Source organism: Bombus huntii, chromosome 6 (genome assembly GCF_024542735.1).
Source record: "Bombus huntii isolate Logan2020A chromosome 6, iyBomHunt1.1, whole genome shotgun sequence".
NCBI classification, from domain to species: Eukaryota; Metazoa; Arthropoda; class Insecta; order Hymenoptera; family Apidae; genus Bombus; species Bombus huntii.
In genome coordinates, this window is record NC_066243.1 from 15177313 (window position 1) to 15203245 (window position 25933).

At 39.1% G+C, this 25933-nt stretch overlaps 1 protein-coding gene and 1 long non-coding RNA gene across 2 annotated transcripts in view; one reads left to right on the forward strand and one right to left on the reverse strand.

The window, feature by feature from the left end:
- LOC126867137 (protein sister of odd and bowel-like) overlaps window positions 1-25933 on the forward strand; it is a 255175-nt gene that overhangs the window by 178243 nt on the left and 50999 nt on the right. The gene's annotated exons all lie outside the window — the stretch shown is intronic.
- On the reverse strand, window positions 14765-16163 carry LOC126867175 (uncharacterized). Its single transcript, XR_007690164.1, has 2 exons — window positions 15857-16163; window positions 14765-15759 (listed from the first exon to the last, which is right to left on the reverse strand). It is a non-coding gene; the product is annotated as an uncharacterized LOC126867175 (long non-coding RNA).

The following is a 25933-nucleotide window of genomic DNA, read 5'->3' on the forward strand; positions in this document are numbered from 1 at the left end:
TTAATTAACTCTTTAAGAATTAAAGAGTTTCTTTACAGATTAATTTTATATTTTAACAGTCGCATATACCGCGTGTCCGTCGAATATACTCGTCGTCGCTTGCTTTTTGTAACGCGTTTTAGATACACGCTTTCGAAAGAGGCGGCGACAGCTAACCGATTCAAAGAGCCGGTCGGACTAAATCTAAGATGAAAAGTCTTTGTCGCGGACGGTACGAACGTCAAATGAGAAATTTTCGGAACGAGGAAAACCATAAAAGAGGTTTCTAACGCTGCTTCAAAATTCATTCGTCATGAATTATTCAGACGTCCATTTACGTGTTAAAAATTCGTGGTTTTGTACACGAAAGTCATACATTATGTAAAAAGAAGAGGAGGCGAACAAAGAAGTACGCCAATATGTGAAAATGTGTGCTATGCAGCGTGTACGATAAACATTTGCATATAATGGACAGTATGGTGGAAGGAAATCCACGAATTTTGCAAGCAGCAGCCACGTTCGGACATTATCGACCGATGTTCTCTGTTTGCGGCATTGTACGATAAACATAGGATTAAAAGCGTTATAGAAACTTTGTCGCAATAAAAAATTGTAAAACGCCGCATATTTTACGTATTCTCGCGTACGCGTCCTTGTGGATTTCTCGCATCGACGCATAAAAATTCGCCGACTGGTATAACGAGCTTTATGAGTAACGTTTGTAAGGCTCGCAGATAAAAATATGGAAATATTTGGCGATAAATTGGATCGTCGTTCGAGTTCCATTGTGGCCGGAGACGTAGCTTGTGAGACGGTCTTCTACCTGGAGGAACAAAATTGATGTATATCTTGGAGGTGACATCGTGCGTAAAAAAGGGCACTGGAAGGCTTCTTTTTCTCACGATTTCTCGCCACGGTTGGAAACAAAGCTTGCAGAATAATCGGAAGTTCCGGCGGCTAGGACCACACAGACCCGACTGACAATCCACGTGGATTTCACCGTTACGCGACCCAGTTTCCGGCGTATAGACACGGCCTGCCGAAAATTAATTTCCGGCCCGACGTTCACCTTAGCCTCTACGATATACGGAAGCACGAAATTCCAGGTTTCTTGGAAAAACGAAAGATCTCGATAAATAAACGAGATTTCTTTCACCATGTGCAACCTTTAATTTCCTTTAACGCATACCTTTTGCCACGATGAGCGAGCTATATACTGAAATTCTTCCCGAGACTTTTTGCTAATTTGTCTTACCCGTTTTTATGAAGAGTGCCTTTTTGCAATTCCTTAAAGAGACTTTTAAAGTCTCGTCAACTTTGGCGTTTTTAGGTAGCGATCGTGACGTTTAATTGAAATGTACTGTTAACGCGGAAACTGCGTGGAAAGAACGCGATACGACCTGTACGATGAAATATCGTAATACCAAACGAGAAAAGAACGATGAAAAATCAGCGCCGCGAGTTTCGTGTGTTCGTAGGAGACGTAGATATGCAACAATATGGAAAATGCGAATAATACGCGAAAGTAGACAGAATGCACGAAGAGCGCGTAACATCCAAAAATTCAGAAATGCACATGACACGCCAAAAATACATAAATTATCCGAAACAGGATAGATGTTACCACACACGTATATTCGTGGAATTTTTGTTCGTGAATTCACATGGAGCGCTCGCAACCCGATACAAACAACAAACCATCTGCGTGAAAAGTGATGATAATAGAGATTGGATCGTGATAGCGATGTATCGCGGCGTTCAGTTACGTTCGTACGTTTTGAATAGCCATTGAGTGGTACAGTTGAGATTCTTGGATTTTGTACGTTTTCGTTTGCAATGGATAGGCAGTGGATAGATAGCCACGATTTGAAATTTCACGGTAAATCGAACGATTTATACAGACGATCAGGTTTTTCGAAGCAACCTGTTCATTGTTAGAGAGAGAATTGAGAGGTATCGTAAGGTGCAAGGTTTATTTGATTCCCGTGAGAAGTAAGAAAACCGTTCATTGGTATTCAACGCGTTGTTCGTATGTTTATTTCTGTCAACTAGTCACATCACGTCTCGTATGAACGAATTTATGTACCGCGATAAATGCACAACATGACAGCCGTTTACGTGTAAACATGCATCAATTAATTCACGAAGAATATGAACGTTTTGCGCTATGATCGCGGGTTTGATTAACTGCTTTCTTATTATCTACGAGAGATGGATCCCATTATAATATTTTCTACATTATGGCAGGCAAATAAAGTTTGTCGGGGACGATGGCGGAACATGGTTCAGCGATAAATTGTTCCGTTCGACGTAAAATTCTAAATTATTGAGTCGAAATGTGAATTTTACGGATTATTCTCTTCCTATATTATGTACATTTATCGACTCATTATTGATTTCTACCAAAAGTTCGTAATTCCAACGAACTATACGTGTATACGTATACGCGTATTGGTATGGTGCAAGTTAAACGTATAAAAATTCCGAAGAAAATGTACACAAGAATTTATAGGGAGCTATAAAAAGCAAAAGTTATTTCGAAATATCTTGCAACCTAAGCTTGCACAAAGTAGCTGAGGATATCTAATAATCATCAATCTCAGGATAAAAGAGGGATACTTTGGATTATGCAGATTTCCACAAAATTCGACCCTCTCCCCCCGCCTCATAAAGTTCGCCGTAAAATACACTTTAACCAGAAAAATATAGGATATTATTTCTGTCACGAAACACCCACCTCATACTCTCGTAAACTTCTATATCAAGAATTTAATTTTTATTTTCTGTTCAAACTATCCAAAAACTGCTACGTATCAGCACCCTCTTTACGAATCGAAGCTGTCGTCTCGACGCCTCTTTTAAGGAAAAACTGGAACCCAGATGAATAGAAAATTGTCCATCTACTAAATATTGCAACGAGTAAGGTTTCTTTTTTTTTTTTTTTTTTTTAGATTATTCGTATATTTTCGCTCGTTTTTCGAGTACTGTGCATTTTTGTGATTCCGAGTCTCCCACAAACGCATAAAAATCCACGGTCTGCTAATGGCGCGATAACGTAATAATTCGAAATATGTTTTTGTCCAGCTGTCGACATTACCGAACGTCTGTGAAAAGATTAACGAAAAACCAGCTTCCTTATCCTCCCGTAAAAATAGCAGCTGAGCTCACGGAACAGCCTTCTTAGCAAAATATCGTGTTGCCAGAGGTACGTAAAACTCGGGATAGAGAAAGAGGGAAGGAAATGCGTTGGAAAGTATTTCGGGCGAGGAAAGGATCGGACCATGTTGGTCCAGCGGTGATCTCATTCAATTAGCGCGTTCAGAGCAGGTTGCTGGCCTCTTGCGAATTTTAAAATCGCGTCAAACGCGCACGCACCTGAATCCTGTTACGGTGCCGCACCACTGAACAAACTGGAAATTTCCACGGATTCGGACCAATCCGATTCTGCCTCGGTACCACGATCTTTTCTTTCCGTGCCAATCCGCTTTGGCGGTTTCTTCTTTCTTCCTTATTTTATCGCTTCTTTCAATTTATTTCGCCTGGCAATTAGGCCGAGAATTTTTACGAAATTCCGGGAAATTCCTACTTCTGGGGAGTCGAGTGTTCTAGTTAAAACGCGTTACCGGTTTTACGGTTGAGAAAGAAAGCAGCGAAATTTTCGATAGAGCGGCTCTGTCGTCGGAATGAATAATTATTAGAAAATTGTGTGTAAAACTTGTTAAAGCGTGGAGCGATCGAGAACGCTTCGTTTACTTAAACGGTAGTTTAAATGGCAGAAAAATGGTAGTAGAACTAAAATGACGTCGCGTCGTTAAGAACTTGTTTCTCTATACTGACTCTGCAAGAAAGTATGCGAATGTAAAGAAAAAGATATTTTTTTCTTCTCGTGTATGACTATCGCTAATCATCTACTTACAACCATCCATCATTCCGACAGCAATGACAGTCCTACGCTTATTACGCGTGATTAAATATCTAATTTCAAGGTTACAATTCGTTCTTCACATCTCTACCTGTTTCTCAGTTTTTTCCTCTTTTATACGTATCTGTTTCGTTTTTATTATAATTATCATCGTCGTCTTGAAGGATTTCATAAAATTTCATTGTTCGATATGTACGAAATTTTCATCGAAATGCTGTAACAAATAACGTGACGATTTTGATAAAATATTCGATAATTACGTTAGTACGTAAAGAAATTATTTAAACGTTATTTTACGTAATTAAGAAATTGTTTGCTGTCTACGATATTCCACGTATGATTATTTCTTATCCGTAGTAAGTACGAATAATAATAAATCAAATTTGACGAATAAAATATATTTGACGTACGCGTAACACATTACAAATAGAAGTAATAAATATCGATTTCCCTATAGCCAACAGAGACATTCAATTCGTACAATAATTTATTAGATCAGGTAGTCGATCAGATAATAGCGCACCTCTACGATCATTCGAATAATGTCCCATGCGCAATAATATGCAGGTGTAAAGTGTATATCGTTTATCCATCGAACAGGTTGTTTTATCTCTAATTCCGAGCCATTAGGACTCAAATCAAACAACGTTTTATCGATATCTAGTTTACAAACCACTTTATAATTTTTATCGTAGTAACCAGTGCCGGCTCTTATATGGGCACTGTGACACCGCAAAACCCCCTACGAAAAGAACGAAAAAACTGAAATATTCTGATTTCGTGTATCGCATTTACAGCGATACGTACAATAATTAACAGAGTAGTAAGCGTTTGGCACGTACTCGTTTAGGGTAGTTATTTTTCTGAAATTATTATTTCAGTCTAAGCGATGGTTAGACTATATCTGACGATAACTATTTTATTTTTTATTTTATTTCGGTTTCACGAACGAGACTATCTCGTCCGCAGTGCGTTGCACGCTTCGTCCTATTTTGCATATTGACGAGACTATCGAGAAATGTTGTCAGCGCAAGCAAAGACGGGTGGATTTTATTTTCAAATAAAAATAATTTCCCTCGAAGCATCGATTTTTTACGTGTTGGGTTGGCAACTAAATGATCGCGGATTTTGTCAATAGGTGGTATCGATCACTTTGTTAACAATCCAATATGAATTTATTTATCAGTAAACTGCTTCCGCGTTGAAAGACGCTGAGCTTTTATTTGTGACCCTGATCTATGCAATAGCTACCGATAGTAACCACAAGGGGAGTGAAAAATACAAAGAAAACTTCAAAATTCAACGCTTAGCAAGCGTTTGTTTGCCCATTTTCATAGAGAGATACGCGTTTGTATAAACACTTACGGTCGGACAAACTGAACCAACGATCAGTAAACTGCAAATTCTTATGGGCGTGTAAGAAATGCCAGGATGTAAAAATACACAAAATGCGTGTGATATTGAAAGATATACAAATTGCCGCCATTAAGTTGAGCTGCCGTAACTGTAAAATATGAATCTGCATAAACATCCCGGAGTCAAATAATCGGTATAAGACAAGATAAGAGAAGACCCTCTAGTCAAAAATTCTCTTATCTGATCCAATATTAACGATCGTGTCCACGTATTAACTGCCAGCCTCCAACTTCTCCGCTGGATCTCTGTAAGATTCGAGTAAGATTCGGTTCCCACAACGAGGAAAAAAAAAAAAAGAAAGAAAAGAATAAAGAAGCGAAGCGATGTCGGGGACACGCCCGAAACCGATGGCCGTGGTCGGTCTACCGGCGATTTACGATATCGTCTTCGTCTCCACTCCGCGTATATTACCCTAAATGCCAATCAAGGAGATACTTCGTTACGAGAACAGAAAGCTGAACAGCCTTTAGCGGCGTTAATGCAACGTTGATTCGAGAGGAACGACGTTGATGGACACGCGGTCTCCTCTTCGTTCTTTGCTCTTCTTACGGTTCCTCCGGGCTTTTTGCAATGTTGCTGCTGCTGCTGCTGCTCGGCCTTCTATATACACACGGTCGAGCGTTTGCACGTGGAGAGCGGCGAGCCGAGTTACAGTTACCAGGCTATATCGAATTTTAATCGAAAAACGAGATCGCGCCTCACGGCGTAGGCCGGTCTCGTTGGCCTAGAAACGACGGCCACTCGATTCCCCAACGAGAACTCTCACCGATCCAGCCACCTTGTGCAAGGGTGCGAATGATCTATTATAGCGGAACCGTGCGATTCCGATAAGAAATTTCTGGCTTTCGACAGGTTCTTATCTGCGGTTACCGGCAGACTGCGGATTTTCATGCTCGAAATTGCACAGGATGACGCACCTAACAGCCCCTAATTCCCCGATATTTTCTAATATCTTAAGCTTAATACTTTAATATTCTAATAATATTACTAGCGCCGTTGATAAGATAGAGTGGAATTTAAATTGAGATTCACATTTTATCCGCCGAGAGCGGAACTAGCGACGACTAAAGTACGGCATTTGAATATGAAAGAGCGTTAGAACAAAAAAAGGGTTCGCCAGGTGTTTTCTACGTATAAATAAGCGAAGCAGAAGGTAGTTTTCCCGAGATTGACGAGACGTCGAGGAAAATCGAGCGTCGATAAAACGACACGTCGGATGCGAGGAAACGTTCTCTGGTTCAGCGCTGATATCTTTGTCGTTGATATCTTTATTTTTCGTGAGTCTTTGTAGGGAATGTACTAGGGCACGTTTAGAAAATATCGTAGATCGTTTAAAAAATCCGATCTTTCGTTCTCGCGTAATTTGACGTTTCGTTTGCCGGTCTATTGTGAGTTTATTCCGAAACGAACACAGGTTGGAAGATTCATATAATTCTGGGAATATAGTTGGTGCCATAAAATACGTGTTAGTACCTTTGTGACTTATTATGCTAGCGATCGAGGAAGTGGAGGATGTAATCAAGGCCAAGTATCATTTCAAAGTCTCGCGAAGTAAGAAGTGTTCATAGAATAATGGAAACGACGAGAGAATCAGCGAAGTTGCGATGTTTGCTCGTGTTTGAATATCTCCAAAGATGCACATGACAGTGACTATCAATTACGCGCGATAATTTGCGAGAAATTTATATCGAATCTAAAACGACTAGAAAGTTCGATAAACTAAAAATCTATTAATCATATAATAAGAGAAATTGTAGATTTTTTAAATTGGCAATTAAAATCAAATTTAGCTGTTATCCTTTAATATTTTTTTCTATTATCGATTAATCTAATATCACAGTTGCAGATGATTATTGTGATTTCTAACATGTGAGAGATTTAATTGTTCGATTAAAAGAAAGGAAAATCTAGATGAGATATAATCAAAAATGAAAATAATTTGGTAATTTATACGGACAACGTGTTAAAGGAGTTAGTGTAAAATAAGAAACAAGATCTGTTCATTTACGTCAGAGAACTAACGTAAATGAATAACGTTACATCTACCAGGCAATGTTCATGGGAACAAAACGCTAATTTGTTAACACAGATATGAAAAAGTATATTGCATAAGCATCGTTAAACGGATTAAAGGAATTTTAATTTCATTCGATTAAAGCAGTACGAACGTTACAAAAGTAACACATTAAATCCCGTGAGTTGCAACTACTCTCACGCAACGTACTATGTTCGCTAATGTGGCTTAAAGCATGTTGTACATGTGATTGAAAGCCTCGAGGTCGTAACGTGACAAGTTATATTTTCACGACGCGATCGTAAGTGTGTTAGATTAACAGAAATTAATAGAACAGAAATTATGAAATTTCCATAAAACTGCTTGAAATAGGCATTAGTCAATTTCATTTACACTTTCCTTAATCTGATAATAGGAACGTGTCTTACGAAATTGCAAATTAAGTCTGCAAAATAACGTATTCACCAACTATAAATCATATTATTTTCTAAGAAAGATCATCCGCTGAAATTAAATCGCATTTTAACCTGCAGGAAAATCCTCAATTTCTATTTCGAGGTCTCGGCAGTCAGCGATTCTCAACGCCGGTGGCATAAGAGATTAAATTTGACTATGCGAGAGAGAGAGAGAGAGAGAGAGAGAGAGAGAGAAAGAGAAAGAGAGAGAGCATCGTACTTCGTGACAGAGAATGAAAATCACGGGTGTTCGGCCGAACCTCGACTCAAGAATCAGGTCCATTGAGGTTAAAGACGTGATTTAACCGCGATTTCCCAGAACACGCCGCGAGGAAATTGCCAGTTAACGCATTCATCGCATCGAATACTGATGTCCATGAGATGTTTAATATGTAGAAACAATATTCAGCGGAGGAAGACTGATGCGGTAGGAGAACTAGAGTAGAAAGACAACTATAAAATCTTGAAACGTTAACCTCCAGAGGAGCCTAGCCATTAGAATGATCTCCTTCGCTCGGATGTTCGTATAATAAATTATATTGAATAAGCGCACTGTGCGATTCCTGCGATATTAAGATGACGAATTGCTACGTTGGCTGATACTTCTTGCATAGTGTATTCTCTAGAAATCTTACGATCGAATAAGTTGAATAATAAATTTATACAGAATCCTACGATGAATATAATTCTGAAATACTAGGAAAAATAAGCATGGATTTGCGATAGAATAATAGGAAAGTAGGGCGATCCTTTCATCTTTTTTTTTTTTTTTTTTTTTTTTTTTTTTTGGTGGGAAGATAATTTCCAACGATAACTTTCCCCTTAAAAGTTATGGTGGAAGAGATATAGTCTGGTCCGATAAACCTTCAATGGTTAAAATCATTTTCTCCTGCCACGTGTTCCATTCTTAAACCGTTTACTTTTTGCCGCGTCAGGATATTTAAAGGATCACCGTCTGCCAACATTCGTAATGAATATGGAACAGAAATCGATATATAAAAGTTTCAACATCGAAGTTACGGCCACCATCGAACAGATAATCATTGTCAGAAACAATAGCTCTCCCATCTCCGATAAAATTCTTTGGCCGTTGCTCAGACCTCTATGTTCCAACAGACACACGGTCTGCTAAGTATATAGCGACATAAGTTTCGATTCTATCTCGTTGCTACCTAACAACCTCGCTGGACGCCGTAACTTCCATATTAACAGCATTACAGTGTTACGCTGGTCCGCGTTGCGTCTACCAACGAAGGCGCCACGACTGTAAATCTTGCGAACGAATTACAGAATTACGACTACGGCTTTGCCTGCGATAATAAACGCGAATGAAACGTTACTCGTTTGACATTACTCAGTTTGATCGATACTGAAAGCAGTAGAATATAAAAAAGCTTCTATCGATATGCGCGATTTTTTATGCCAATTTTACGTTATGTTCTAACCAAATTAAAGATCCTCTTTATTCTACCGAAAAGAACAGAACTGAAATACTAAGGATCGTTACGAATTTCTCACAACGAGAAAATCACTCTGATTTAATCGATACCAAAACTGACGATCTACGTGTTTTCTTTCTTCTCTCTTTCCTTTTTTCTTTTTCTGTTTCTTAAATAGACGGAAAAAATTGCTACACGCTCGTGATCGAAAACGTTGACCACGCTCGTCGCAAGGAATTGATTTGTCCCTTATCGATATTCAGTGATTCGAATCGAACGATATGTTCCTTTTAACTTAATTAGAATCGAGAATTCCAAGGGTTTCTTAATACGCGCGTAAAAAGTTAGCACCGAAGAGGAGAACATTTTAGACACGCGCTAGCGTAAGATTTATTGCCTCGTCACGTGGATCGACGCGGACGCGCGTTAAACGATAGTGGAATTATTGCGTGTAATGGCAATAAAACTCGTACTATGGCGCGCTCTTATTGCCAGCTAGAAAGTAACGCTGCTTTAAATGCGGGATTTATACTTCCTTCGACTTCGCTCAGACCATTTCTGTCCAAGCAGAGCTTCGCAGCTTAAAGGGTTACCAATCATTCTATCCCGACATGATTGATATCGTATCATACGAGATAAATACGTATCAGTCAACTCGGTTGGTCTTCTTTATTTAAGGCAATTTTATCGTTTTAAGGCAATTTATAATCTTACGCTACATTCGCAGATTCCCAGTGTTGCACTCAGCGTTGATACGCATTCGACGCTGCTTCGTCTAACGCTGTTTGCGGCTTCCGGAAAGAGACGCGTCCAGAAGGAAAAGAATTCCGACGTCTCGCCAACATTGTAGATTTCAGATTGCAGTTGGCTTTTCCTTCTGGACGCGTCTCTTTCCCGGAAGCGGCAAACAGCGTTAGATGTGTATCGCAGCTAAGTGTAACAGTGTGGACAGCGACAATCCACGCTGTGAAAGTCTCGAGACTCTACATTCGCAGATTCAACGATAGAATTAAATGTAAGGTTGAAGCTAAATTTCAGAAACTATAAAATCCTAAAGTATTCCGAATTCCCAGTGACTTTCGTTCACACTTTTCGAAAGTGTGACACGAAAGACGCTATAGTACAGTACTGTAAATCTTACATGCATAAATGTAAAAGATACTTGCAAAGATTAGGAAAAAATGCAAGAAGCTACAATGTTAAAATTATTCAGGTGTTTCAAGAGCTAGAAAAATGTTAACTGAATCGAAAGCTACCTATGTATATCCCGTTGCATAGTAACAATAATAAATCAGTAATAACGGAATGACAGTATCCGGATATACAGTGTACATATTATAAAGAAAGGTTCGGAAATTTGGACGAGTACCGTCATCGACGTTTTAGTTCCTGATGTTCGAAGAGGGAAGATTACGGTGAAATCGACGATGAAAAGCCTTGTTATTTTGAAATGTTTATGGCACTCGAAAAAGAACTTACATTGAGATACTTTGAGGCACAAGCAGAATATAATTATTAATAAAATTTGATGTAGCAATTGCCATCGTTCTCGTATCATATTATTTCTATTATTCCAAAGAATAACTATCTTCCTCCATTAATTCGAATCCTAAAAATTCCACTGTAATAGCCGCAGTGTGTTAAAAACTAGCTGTCGCTTCTTAAGAGATACTGGACGGAATGGACAGGACGCGAAGGGTACTACAAAAATCGCGAAACAAAATTACTTAGCCCCGTGGAAGAGCGATAAGCGCGTTCGAGTGAAGCGAGTGGAAGCGCAGAAACGTCGTAGCGAAAGAAATACAGTTTCGTACGGACCGCAAACGTGGAAGATTGACACACGGCAACGACACCGTGGCTAATGAGTTACGGCCCGTCAGAACCAGCGGAAAAGAAAGCCTTAATAAATCTGCGCCGAGATTCGATCGCACCGAATATATTTCGCGTGCTTTGATGCTCACCCGGTATACCAAACGGAGGAGCAACCGTGCCCCTCGAAGGATTTATGCCCGCGACGAGATACGCGGCCATGGACACGGTATTTTATCCGGCTCGAGGAACCGCCGCGCCGCTTCGACGTCCGAATAAATTTTTATTCGTTAACGTCGCCGCGGACCGGCTCGATAAGTGCGCGCGAAAATATGGCGCACCTTGGGTCCTCTTGGCCGGTGGCTTCTTCTCCGCGTTCCTTTCGTCCTTTTGTATTGTATAAAATGTGACTTTTAGGTAGGGAGGAATGAACCTTCGGCAAGATATACAGGGCAAACTTATAATTAAGATGTAGAGGACGAGAAAAAGTCGTATCGACGTTTTTATCTGTATATTTTATTTACACACCATTTTCAAAGAGAAAATTGAAGTTCTATTTAATTTGTGCCAGTTTGTGCGCCTTTGTTCCTCTCGGCTCGGTTAGAAATATTTGGTCGTTATTTCGGGATAGTTTATGCGCAACAATAGTTATTACACGTCGGCGTACTTCGAACGTATTATGCGTGTTATACGAAACATTTCGAAATATCATTGGTGTCTGTAACGAGGCTAGAGCGTCATGATTGTATCGGTAAATGTCGAAGAAACGAATCTGAAAATGTACATGGAAACTACGATCGAGTTATACGTTTCGTGGAAATCGTGCGAGTATTTCAACAAAGAATTGTTCAGTATAGTATGATAGGTTTATTGAATCGATATCTTACAAATCGATTCTAAACTTTGCACGGGATAATCAAATTTGTTGCATACCACGGGATATTGATAGTCTTCGATACAATAACGAAAGAATGAGAAAATGTATTCAATAAAAGAATAGCACGAAATAGAACGAGTAATGGACTTAAATGTAATGTTAATAATGTTAAAGATAGTTCTATTAAATATTACGGTTTATCGATATACAGAACAATTGTGAAACGTATACTTGCAATAAATATCTCGTCGTCCATATATCTATATTTTCAAATTCGTTTTTAATTTGACCACCATAGCCATGATAACAGCGTCTCGTTACGGTGCTCGTGCAGTTTTAAAGTGTTCTGTATAATATATTTATAAATAATTCCTACGAATACGAGCTACTGTATACGGCGCAACTGTACGTGTGTATAATACTGTACACCGCATCTCTGCCTTACAACAATAAATCTTCTTTCCACCAACATATACGTGTTTAAGCCACTCAAACAGATTCTCTGGCTTCTTCCCGCTTCATTTCTCATCCTCGTCCAAATCATTCATTCAACACCGCGCATCTTAAACACCACCTACCGTTCCACCAAAACTCACATAATATCAATCATCCTTTCCAAATGAACCAGTGCCTCACGCGTTTAACATCACGTTACTTTTACCTTCGTGTTTTAGAAAAATATCGATATCCTGGCGTAAAATCTCGCAAAATATCGGCGCTCGTTTCTTTCGCCAGTGAAAGGTCATCGGTTCCAGTGCGGATTATTCATCCGCCGCGCGTTTATGCGCTTCCTCTCGAGTTTTATTCGTGAGAAACGATCGAACGTGCCGCCGTTCGATCCTTAAATCTCATTTTCGGTCGCGCAGTCAACCGTGACTCGTTAAACACAGCCCTTTCGTCCCCATTAAACTCGTATAAAAGCGAAACAAAGGGGAAAAATCCGCCTCTTATCAAACGAAAACCAGTTCTCGATTGATTTACGTCGTTACATCGATCCATCCCGACTGCAATTACACGCAACCTAATAGCCTGTATTATAAACAATTCGAGGATTCTTGGTCTTCGCGTGATTTATCGGCAACCTGGAGGCCGGGTATCTACGAAGATTTACAAATCGCGGATAGCCCGCGAGGTTGCGCGATACCGCTTCTAAATACGATCGTTCGATCGCTAATAAATCAATCGTTCGTCGAAGATAAATCGATTCCGGTATTCTCGCATGACGTGTTCATTCTGCGGATCGCATGCAGGGTGAAATATTCGAGGGCCTGCCTTCTGGGTAATCGCCGTGATCTCGCTGGGCACCGTGCTGATTCTAAGCTCCTTGCATTTTTTTTCTTCTTTTTTTGTTTTTTTTTTTTCTTTTTGCTTTTTCAGCATTCTTGCGATTTTTATTTGGCCATTAACCGGCTGCTCGAGGATAGCCGTTTCTTACGTGTTGCTTCGTTTCACGTTCGTAGTGGACTTGTATCGTATCATTGGCTCGCTAATGATATAACTGAGGAAGGTAAATTTTTCAGGAAACTGGTTTCAGATAGACGATTATTCGTTACACAACCATTTAGCAATGAAAATATATGAGAATAACGATAAGTAGACTGCGAACGTTTTGCGAAAATTTATAGTTTGGTGAATACAATTTAAAAATATGATACGTAACCAGATGTTTGTTCGGTCCATAATATCGAGTTGGCAACTAAGTGATCGCGGATTTTTTCGTTAGATGGTACTGACAAAATTCGCATTCGCTTAGTAGCCAACCTAATATTAAGCGTTCGAAGACTTCCGAAACGATAACGCGCGGATAGTTTACATTTAACATTCGTTCGTGATAAAATGAAATAAGAAGAATAGAATCCCCTTGACTTGGCGATATCGTAACGTCCAATAATTCATTAATACGCATCATCGAGTGCTTTCATCGTAAATTAATAAAGGTTATATTTTCGTTCGAGCAAAATCATAGCCGCTTAAATGTTATTCACGCTTAACAGCCAGCAATTATTATCTCATCGTGTTGTCCAATAACAAACCGTAGCTCGTGGCCATGGCCAGAGATTATGCGCTTAATGATCCTTCACGATTCTTCCGTAATTGTCGTTAATTCAGTTCCCTTTGAGCTACCTCGTTATTGCTCGCGTTATAGTGAGAAATTCGAGTAATTAAACGCGCCGACGCGACGTAAAGATCGGACAAGAGCCCGTGAAATTACGCAATCGTCATCAAGCATCTTGAAGAACGATCGTGTAACCAGCGGCTTGAGTATCGATAAATGCCGGATGCGCATTTCCTAACCTACGTGTCGAATTGCCATTTCGCAATTATTCTTGCCGATACAGAAGATCCTCGTTTTAATAAACGAGCCTTAATTAACTGTTGAACTATTCGACTGACGGACATTCGAAATTTATGCAAGATAAGACTATTACAATGGAAAGGCTCGTAACGAAGATCGCTCTTGTCCATGTTGCTCCTGGAGAGCAATAAAATACTCTAACATTTTTCAGTTTCAATTTTTTTAAAGAGAACATTCGGTATACATTACGTAATTTTCATAAATTCGTGATCTTACGAGGGAAACGTTATATCTAATTAAATTATAAACTTATGCACCTTACGATGCAGATTTTACAGAATAAATTAATTCTCATTAATTTTCCTTGCAAGTCTTGCTCTAGCACTTTTAGCTTAACTAAGTACGTCGTAAACGCAGTTGTGACTTTACCACGCTTAACGTTTGTTACTTACTTTATTATTCGTAATATTTGCCACGGAAGCGCTGCCTGATAGTGAGTGCAAAACAAAGGTGGTTTAAGGCTCTAAGCAGCGAATTCTAAATTGAATTAGGTAATATATCTGCCAGTTTGCTTTCCTTATATTTCGCGGGCAAGTAAACGTAAATTTATTACAGGTGGTTGAATTTTTACGTTCGATAAATTAACGATAGATAACATTTATGTAGCAAACTATGTAGCATTTATATCTTTCATATAAATTATTATATGTATCGCTCTTAAAATTTGCGGAGTTAGAAGTGGGTAACATTTTCTCGAAGCTTTAGCTATTGCAGTAAAAATACTAACGATAATAAAAGTAGACGTTGCATATTCGTGTACAATATTAAAAATATTAACATGTATATTACATTATATTGGAATTAATATAGAATATGATTCAAATACGAAAGATCTTAACGTGAGACGTGTTCTCTAAAGTTTCGTTACTTAATTGTAATACTTTTTTAATCATCGTTACAATATTTAATATTTGCGATATACAAACTGTGGATGTTCGCGCGAAATCAAATTTTTATTGGCGCTATCAAAGGAATAACACCAAAGTAAAGATCTGTCTCATTCTTTACGTACATTACAATGGCTACTGTACGTTGAATATTTCATATTATTTGCATATCATATAGATTCTATGTATTTTTACTTCTTTCAATCTTCCATAAATGCGTAAACGTCCACAGTCTAATAATAATGTCTTTCAGCATGTAACATTTCATTTGCTTTCAACGTATGATATTTCTTAATATTTTTCCCATGATTCACACAGTAACGATATTTTAACCCTTTATGTTTCTATCGCGCTTTAGGCAATTTGCGATATTTATCGCGTCGATACTATATTAATTTAAGAAATAATATGCAATATAGTTTCAGAACTGTACCTATCGCAATTGATTCCATGCCAACTTTCACCCCGTAGCATTATATACGACATGTACCAACACGATGTGGAAATAAATCAGAATCGCCGCCCGATCGTAGTCTAGAAAATTCCAAGTACAAATGGTCAACGTGCCGCAGCTTCCTTTTTTCCTAACCTCGCGCCCCTGCCATCTAGATACACCAACTTATAAAACATAACCTATAGATACTTGGCAACGGATCTACAGCGGATACCGCAAAATTTTACGAAAGTTTCTCCATACTGTACCTCGATCGATGTTCACTTTCTCACGCAGTGAACTGCATCAATACCCCACTCTCCTTATTCGAGCAAACTTTCCAGCATGCAGTATGCCACTTGTTAGACTTCGACTGCATATCGTGCTTCGTATTTCACGGCGAATGAACTCCGACGTTAAGGAGTTTATTCACGCTAATGTTCCGCGTTTCCTTGCCAATACGCCCGCACGACGAGACAAACGCGACACTAAGTTAATGGGCAAATTACTCTTCGGCGGGATAAACTATCCGTACTGCTGAAATTTATATTGTAACGTGGATGCGCGAACCGCGTGAAAAAGAGCGCGCATCTGTACTCTCGTTAGGTGCGCGCGCACTAATACTCATGCGCATGCGCGGCGCGGAACTCGATAGCGCGGCGCGGCACAAAGACGAGCATTCGAATCTTACAATTAGTTTCGAAACGATTCGATGTGTTTCAAGGCTCGAAATTCGAATCACTTCGGATAGTACTCGATACCCTAAAACTTCTTAACTACTTTAAAATCTTCGAAGTCTTGTAAGTCTTGGATGTTACTTTAATACTTTGTGTCGATGATACTACTCGGATTAAATTTTATTCAAAATACTTGTAAGATACTGACGCGCCAAACTTTCAAGACTCGTCAAGATAATCGAGATCTTCGAAACTTGTAGGAATTTTAGGATGCCGAATCGTATTCGGAGTTCTTCGATGTTTGCTTGATAATCCATCACGGGGGTGACGATTCGAGAGCGCGGCAGAAAAAGAATTAGCAAATTGTTTCACGGCGGCACAATAAATATTCATGGCCGAAGGTAAAACGACGAATATCCCGAACACCACGATAAATCGAGTTTACGGGATGAGTCAACGAGTCATCGGCCACTTCCTTTTTCGATACAAGCGGAACACATTGGCCTGTTCTTGAACGTCGTCGCCGTATCGCCCGACAATAAATAATATGTACCGTTCACGACGGCCGAAAGCGATATTACTCTCCTCTTCGTTTTTTTCTTTTTGCTCTCTCTGCTCTTCCTTTCCTTTCAACAGGACTAACCACTCCACCCGCTTAATTAAATACCGTGTTAAGCGGCCCACAAATTCGCTGCGCCTCGCGAGACAACGGATACCACGTGACATTCGCGTTAATGGCCAATTTAACGTACGCCTTTTCAGGCGGTCCCGCGCTGAAAGAATATTGCCTCCTTCCCCGGAAGTGATTGTTTGAATTGAGAAACCGGCGTGAGAAAAGGGATTCAATTAAACTAATTTCACGATAGCGCACGCCCCGATGTAACCGGCGTTGTCTTTGTAATATCGAAAAGATGAATTAAAAGCGAGTACAATCGATGATAGTAATGATTTTCTCAATGTACCAGTTACGATTTTGCTTGTTTGTTTTGTTTGTCACATTTTTGTTTCAAGTGGGTTAAAAGATTATTCGCTAATCGCACGAGTTATAAAATACACATAAGACTAAAAATTTAGCTTATCGGGATTGTTTGAAAACTTGTATTTAAATTAGTCATTATAATAATCACAGAGAAATTTACTGTAAAATTTGTTGTCTACGCGTATTTTTTAGTTTATTTAATAAGATATTTTGTACAAATTGCATCATTTCATAGCGTGCATCATAATGTAAAAGGACGCATGTATTTTTAGAACAACTTAATCGTTATTTAATTTTTGCTATCCCTATTCAATAATTCTTTTACTTTGCGTGCTTTACTATACATGAATCTATCTAAAGTAATAATTCGAAGTATGAGGTATCCTGCTATTAGCGGCGCTCGTTACGCTTTCTTATTTATTGTTAAACAGTTTTTGTACCTTTATTTGTGGAAGCTTGGTTAGAGATAATTACTAGTATATTTCAAATCGTTAGTAATGATTTACACGTTCAAAGATCTTAATAGCATGTTCATTCAATGAATATGGAATTTCTTAACATTTCACTAGAAACCAGAATATTTTACATTATTATAATTTATCTTCCCATTTCTTCCATAGCAAAAAAATAATGATACCACACAGATAAATGAACGATAATATAGGTAGGTAAATTTTGTACGGAATTAGGATATAATTTCGAAGAATATAGAGCTAAGCTATACAGACTACAATTTAAGATATTATTAAACTGTTAAGTTATCGCAAAATAAATATCGGATTTGAATTAAAGCATTTCAACGAGTATTAACCATTTCCAAGATGGGAACTTTTAATTAATCTAAGAATCACTTTAATCGATATTTTTTTACTAATCATAATATAAAGATTTAGTCGTCTTTTTCTTGTTTGGATAAGTTAGCTTAGAAAAATTATGCAAATATGACATTTTCCTACATTGCAGTAGGAACAGTACTTCTGTAAGACTCCTTAAGACTAAGTGCTTCTTTATAACATTGTTACTATAAGAAAATAGTCGAATTGAGGAATTATAAGAACAATAAATCCTTTTAAATCAAACTCTTTTAGACAAAAACTGAGTAGAAGCAAATATTGAATATTTTGTAATTTTTTGATAATCGAAATAATACTTCGTCGAAGAGTGACCATCGTTAATCGATAATCTAATACGATACTTTAAAGTCTCTGACGCAGCAAACTTTTCAAAGATTTTTCCAAGTCCTTCGAGAATACTTTCAATTCACGTAATATCCCATCAAACATTAGTATGGCTGCGTTGATTGAAACCTTGCGAAGCGGAAACTCACTTTACGACTTACTCATGTGAGCAGCGTATATTTTCCATTCCCAGTTAGTTTTCATATCGCGGGATGCCGCTCAGATCCCGATCCCACAACATGTCCATCTGATTCATCGTCGAACAACGCGAATAATCATCGTCAGATACTCACGTACACTTTTATAACGAAAGATTAAGTATAATTTCGAATGTCCGCAATCATCCGAGACGCGGATGTTGGTCGAGGAAACGAATCCGCGTGCGACTCAAGAACGTAACTGTAAATTATCTCTCTTTTTCCCTCCCCTTTTTCCCCCCTATCGATTCACACCATTTTTCATGATTATACATTGTTCGACTGAAAGGTCAATGAATATTCGCAGAATTATATACGCCTTCTGATTGGACCGTGTGGCACGTACGAAACTTTCACGTCGTTAGTCCATACCTTTATTTTCGTGAGCGAAACGCGTATCGTTGCACGGTTATAGTTCACAAATGGCGTTTTAATGTACCATATGCAGTGGATCTTTAAAATCGGCCCACTTGTGAACTTTAATTAATTCTTGATGGAGATGTCGCATGTCTGTGCGAAGCTTTCGACGCGATAGCCGCCGAGTTACTCTATCGAATTTCAGCATGAAAAATTGGACGTTCCATCGAGAAAAAAGAACGATATTGATTAGAACTTTGTACTTGTGTAAAATAGCGCAAAGTAGCTTGAAACATGTTACGGTTGATTTATATACAAATTATTTGTGGGCAAATACAATTACAAATTGGGCAAGTATGTTCTAACGTTGCTTGGATCTATGTTTCTATATTGAGAAATAAAATATATGGTTTGTAAATTTGGATTCTTGTAAGACGAATGGAAGCAAACGTTAAAAGAAGCTAAAATGTATGCTGAAGTTAATCTGAACTCTCGTATTAAGATATTAGCCGCGGGGTTTAATTAAATGTCGTTTAACAAACTAAATGTAACATTTTTATACGTTTTTTCGCAATTTCGTAATAATTTTTCAAGTTCACAATACGTATTTTAATACCCGTGGAATTTGCTAATAAATATTTGTTTGACAAGTTAAATATCGAGAATTCTTGTTTTACAGATTTTTCGATATTATTATATAAATCTATTTTACATGTGAAACACATTTCCAGTATTTCATTTTCAACAACGGAGAAATCTAATGGGTAGAGCAGCATATCATGTTTACCAAACAGCAACGTTGCGAAACACCAATTTCCCTCGCATTTATAATTTCAATGCACATTCCCGCCATTTTCTGTCAGTCAATCTTGTTCTACTTTTTTCGTCCTACATGACTAATTAAGGAGGTAATCGAGTAAAAAGAAAAAGTGAAAAAAAATATAATTCGAATGCAAATGAACGAGCGTACTGGTATTGGTAGTTGTGAATTTATGAATAAATTTTACCACGTTAAATACCGGACTTAACTATACTCGATCTAGTTCATTCTGGAAGATCAGAGATCGATGAATCTGTATCTCCAGACAATAGAATATTTCCCGATGTATAACGTTACGCGTTGATTACATCTCCGATTGAATCGCGAGTCGCGTTAATCGCAGGAAAATTAATTCGTCATTTGGGAAACGCACGAGAGAGTTTCAAAGTACAGGATACCCCGGAAGAAAACATTGCTGCTAGATGACGAAACGAATAAAATAAACACCGGTCAATAAAATGCATTTGAATCTATAAATTATTAATTTGCATATACAACAGCACCTCGATTATCCGAACTAATTAATTACAGAAAAATCCCACCATATATTAAAAGCGATAATTTATTGCGCATTATTACATACGTACCTATGCTCCGATCATATTTCTCGTCTGCATCCTCTAATCTGCGTTCCCAATCTTTCAGAATTGCAAAATTACTTTACATTTTAAAAGCTGTTCGAATAATTTAAATGGCAATTCCAACTTTAATGCAACCGTTGCTTCGTTGAATAATTGCTGCGAAGAAAAAACAAAGCGGGTCGCCTCTGACACTCTTAACAGCTGTGAAATTACCAATCTCGGCTTTAAGATTCTCTTGGAACAAGGACAGTCTCGTTTCTCCGTTTCCATTAGGTCGCTAGTCGTCGAGGAAGTATCAGACTCGGACCCTGACTGTCAAGCGGCCCAAGATAAATCGCGATAGAAAGTAAGAAAACAAAACCGTCGATCGTTCGGCTGATCGAGCTGGACATTTCGAGTTGCGACTGCCGAGGGTAGGCACCAACGCGGAAATTATTTTTAGACCGAGCGAAAAATCGAAACACACGAAGGATAGATTGTACCGCTAAGCGGTTACTCAATCGCGAGCGGTGGCTGTTGCTGAAACCCGCGGTTGCAAACCCGTTTCAAGGGCAGGGTCGTGCGAATAATGGCGACCAACCAACGAGACTAAAACGAAATTAAAAACGACCATCACCTTCGCTTTCTTTGTTCTTTGACTCTTTAACGAGCATATACAGAGCGTGCACGAAAGTCTCTTAACCGGTGCCTCTGGTCTCTTTAACCCGTTCCGATTCAGACTTAAACTCGCAATTGTCACAGTTATCTGCCTTACTATGCGATTAGACTGTGGAAATTTTGTGCGTCTATGGGAAATTTCAGGATGCAAAAGTATAAAATAGTATAAAAAAGTATGTAAAATATCCAAAGTATAGCAGTTTATACGTCCAACAAATAAAACGATATTCTACCCAACTTCTATTTTGCGAAACGTCACCTACACGAAGATTCATTTCGTTCGTTAAATATTACAATAATCGCTCTAACTCGAATATTATTTACACTTTCGCCTGTTACGAGTATTTCGCGCATCTTCGCGTCTCGAAATTTCTCAGAAATTCATAGGAGATCGAGTAATTTATATGAAAACGAAATTCTTCGCGTTATCACGAAGCGAAAGCTTTCCATCATAGCTGCAGCGTACCTGGTGTGGCCAGCTTATCGCTAACACATTTTCATCGTGTAAGCTCGATGTAAATCGAATCTACCTCGGTGGGTGTACGTCGAGCCCCATGGAAGTCAACGATATTACGAGCGGCCAGAGCCGCAAGGACGTCGAGCTGAACGGCAGGTATCGTAGATTTATGGGATTTATCGGATCTGCTTGTATCAATGCTGTAGATCGACATCCAGATTCGACGTATATCGTTCACATTGGATTATGAGCAAACGGATACACGTACACGTGCGCGCACACGTGTTGAACGTGCAAAAGTGTAATACGCGTAGAATGTGCTGTGCATAGCTACCTCCGTACACGCCACGGGAACACGGAACTCTTACATCATCGTCGATACCACTACTCGCAATTATCGACGTATCGATATACCCTGTGTTGCAGCCTCAGGAACTTTGTAAACGCTGTTGGTTCTCAACTTGATCTTCAGATTTCGGAGAGAGAGAGAGAGAGAGAGAGAGAGAGAGAGAAAAGAAAAAGCAATGGGAGATGGAAAGTTGAATCTTTTTCTCCTTGGATAGAGTTTCACTTTATCCTTATTTGTCTTCAACGTTGTGCAAAGATCACCCAATTAGAAGGATGTTCCGAACTCGTTAGGATGAATGTCAGCCAAAGTCACGTTAACGCAACGTTTCATCCGCGATCTTTCTTTGGTCAATTTACATCGTTAGAATTTTATTAGACTCGCGTTGTATTTATGAAAGAAAATGAATTTCACGAATCTTCCAGATATTTGTTTCGCTGCTATTCCTTCCTCGGTTTAAATCATAAATTATACGATACTCGACGTATTGAACTGTCCGATAAACTGCGATATATTTCTCTTCGAATCACAAAAATCCACTTTGTACCTCTGACTTTTGGTTCTACAGTTTATCTGTGATCTGGCAAAACGATAACCAGTCCAGTTGCTTCGCTGGTGTTTTTCTCAACGATATTATACGTCTGTTTCACGGCTCGGTTTTTAATGAATCGATCAAACGTATAGTCGATCGTCAGGTTGTACGAAATCAGTTCCACGAAGAGTCTTTTAATCCCCACCCTTTGCGCCACTCGATGAAACGGCTTAATCGGTTGAACGTAAAACGAACGGATAATCGAATTCCATTTCAGAAGTTGCACCTGTTTCGATAACGTGTCGGCCGCTAACAGCTTACCTGTGTAGAGTTGCAGACCTTTCACGGTTTGACGTTGACGCGTAATTAGCTCGTCGCGAAGTTATCACCGGTTATATTGTATTTGATTTGGTTAATTGGCTGTCGGGTGCAACAAACTTGAAAGACGCCACGGGCTTTTCGGTGAAAAATATCTTATTTTCGACACGCGAATTTATTCATTGCACGAGATACTTTCTTGTCACGCTTTTATTCGTCAAACTCTTTAATTAGGCGGCTGCCTGCAACGAAACCGGACGAGAAGAATCAGCCACGTTGTAGAAAGTTACTTTGCTAATTACGCGTATGTCAATTGTACGCTCTACTCTCGAGATTTAGCGCCAACTTTTCGTTTCTTTGCGAATTTATCGATCCGAGTAACTTGCTTTCTTCTAAAGTTGATTTTAACCATCAGTTGCTCTTATCGAATCACTCGATAGACGATCGACGACTATTCGGGCTAGTTTGGGATGAAATTATTCAATTTTACGGGGTAAATAACATTAAATATCTCGCAGTATATAAAATAGAATATGAAATGAAAGCGAGTGCCGTAAAAACTGAGTAACCTACGATAGGAGATCTCATCTTAGAAAATTACGATAAAATCGAAACGACGTCAAGTGTGCTGGATTTTATTCGACAAGCAAGAAAACCGATACTTGTACGGAACAACGTAATCAATTTTGCTGTCAAAATTTTCCGTGCAGTTGCAACGCCAAATCGACCGTACCAAACTTCCGGTTGGAAACTTCCTACATTTCTTATCCGAGGAAAAAACTGCGAAGGCGCGGTCTTCCATGTTGAACGATGTAATCGTGCGTTAGCTTTGAGCTTGACACGCGGGGATAGCAAACACACAAGACGAAACGAAAAAGGAAAACGAGGAAGAACGTCTAACGCATCGAACGTTGCTCGTTAGTCGCCGGTTAAAACACTTAATTTCTCTACAGAAATATAAAATTTCAATTTTTCTGAAAAATCATCGAGATGTATATTCTTTCCATCCATCTTTCCACGTGATACACACGTTTACGTAATCACTATAATTTAAAGAGTTTCCGAAGCTCCAGGTAGCCGCGCAATTATCCAAAGAAGAAATCGTTAACGAACGCGAACACGATACCATCAATTACGAAGACTTCTACAATGTTTGAAGCTTCGTGGTTTCTCGGTGAAAGAAACGCTTTCCAGCCACACAGTTTTACGCTCCTTAATTGCCCACCTGCTTTTAGCTTGGGAACACTCGGGCGGAATAAGAAAGGCTGGTTAAAAGATGAGAAACGAAGAAAAAGAAGTCGTCGATACGCGAATATCGAATCTGTCACGAAAGTCAGATCGTTATCTGTTAATTTGGTCTTCTCGAGTGTGTTACTAAAGGCAATTCTAACGTGCGGCTATAAAAATGTTGCAGGTCGTTATCGCGCTTTCTTCGTATAATACATTTTCATGATTCTACGGCGCTCGACGATTTCCTTGCGGCTCCGCATTGACGCACAATTAATCTCGGACCGAGCCATTAAGCAGACAATTATGTAGATTTTGACTAACGCGATGGATATCTCGAGGAGAAATTTTCAGTTCGAACTTTTGAAATTATAGATGCAACAAGATATGTTAGATACCTCGAATGACCACGGATTTTTATGCGAATTATTTCACGCTTTGAATATCACGAGTATCTTACTTTGGATACTTTATGTTCTCGCGTAAACAAGTGTAAACTCCACGTATCTCTGAATATTACAATTTTCCGCCAGAGTGTAAATATCGATAGTTTAAATACGAAAATTGAATTCGTTATGGATGGACATGCTACGATTACGCACGTTCCAAGTTTAACCGCGAAACCTTAGCCGCCGTGCATAAAACGATCTAATATCGATAATCGTCCTTTACACGGGGTTAACATTGAAAATCTATTCGACGACTAAATTCCACGATCCGAGGATTCCATTTGAGGCTCGAAACTTCCTGGAAATTATTGGGTTGGCAACTTAGTGATTACCACCTAATGACAAAACCCGCAATCGCTATAGAGACTATCTCGTGGCAGAATGGCTGAAACATGGATGGATGGTGGTCTGAAAGGTGGACGAAAGGACGCTTAAGGAAATGACGGGTAGAAATCGGTAGAAACGCAGCTCGCGGACGTCGGGGAATGTAAAGTAGGTGTAGCGCGCGATGGATGCACCGCGAAAGACATCTGAGAAAATGAAGATACCGTTACGAAGCGGCATAATTGTAGTCACGGCTAATGCGAGGACATGGAAGAGCGCCGTGATACGCAAGCGTAAGCCAGTTGTATCGTTGGCGCTGTACGTAATTGTCGGAAACCTCGGCAACTGGAATGTTCCTCGATGGGCGATCGACTAAGTCCGCGCGCTACCAGCCGTCGGGAATATCCTCGTTTCGATTTGCCGGGAATCGACGCCGCAGGATTAACGTGCCACCGTGTAAAATATGAATTTCTGTTTTGCCACGGCCGGAGAACGTCGTAATTTCAACGACGATCAAGAGGAATCCGGTTGATTCCTGGGCACGCACGATGCGGCTTGGAAACGGTCGGACGTTTGCTTATTTTTTCATAGAATTTTATTTCGTTCGTCGATCGTCTCCGTTTGGAGATTGTAAAAGGAATACGTGGAATAAATTTGACAAGTCGCAAATTTAGTTACGACGAATGGACATATTGTTGGATCGGACGATACGCGGATTCGATATTTGAAATGAAACATGCCGTGATCGAATACATCGAACAGCGACTAATGTCTTTAGGATTATGCAATAGCTTGGGCAAGTTACGTAATCGGACGTCGTTTGAAATTTTTATTGGAGTTCTTTCGGTTCTCGAATTTTAGATAGGAAATAGCCGGTAGGCTAAGATTAATGAAACGATGATATTTAAGCATGAAAGCAGCGCACGCGGTGACGAACAGAGTATTTAATTGTAATATATCGTTGCCTCTGGGTCACTGGACGTCTGCACGTCGCTGTTAAATTGGCGTAAATTGGGTTGCGGTATGGTTGAGAAAAATTGTGTTGAACCGTAGCTGAAGTTTCAAACGGTGGAGTTGAAGTGCAGGAAATGGAAGAATTTGCGCAAGAAGTCGAAGTTATTTTTACTTATATGGAGCTTTTAATGGTTCGAGCTATTATCTAGGTACGTTAGGTTCCGCGGTTACTCGAGATAAGTTTGAAGAAACTTTCTTTGCAAAGTTTTATTGGAATTTGTTCTTAACTTCTT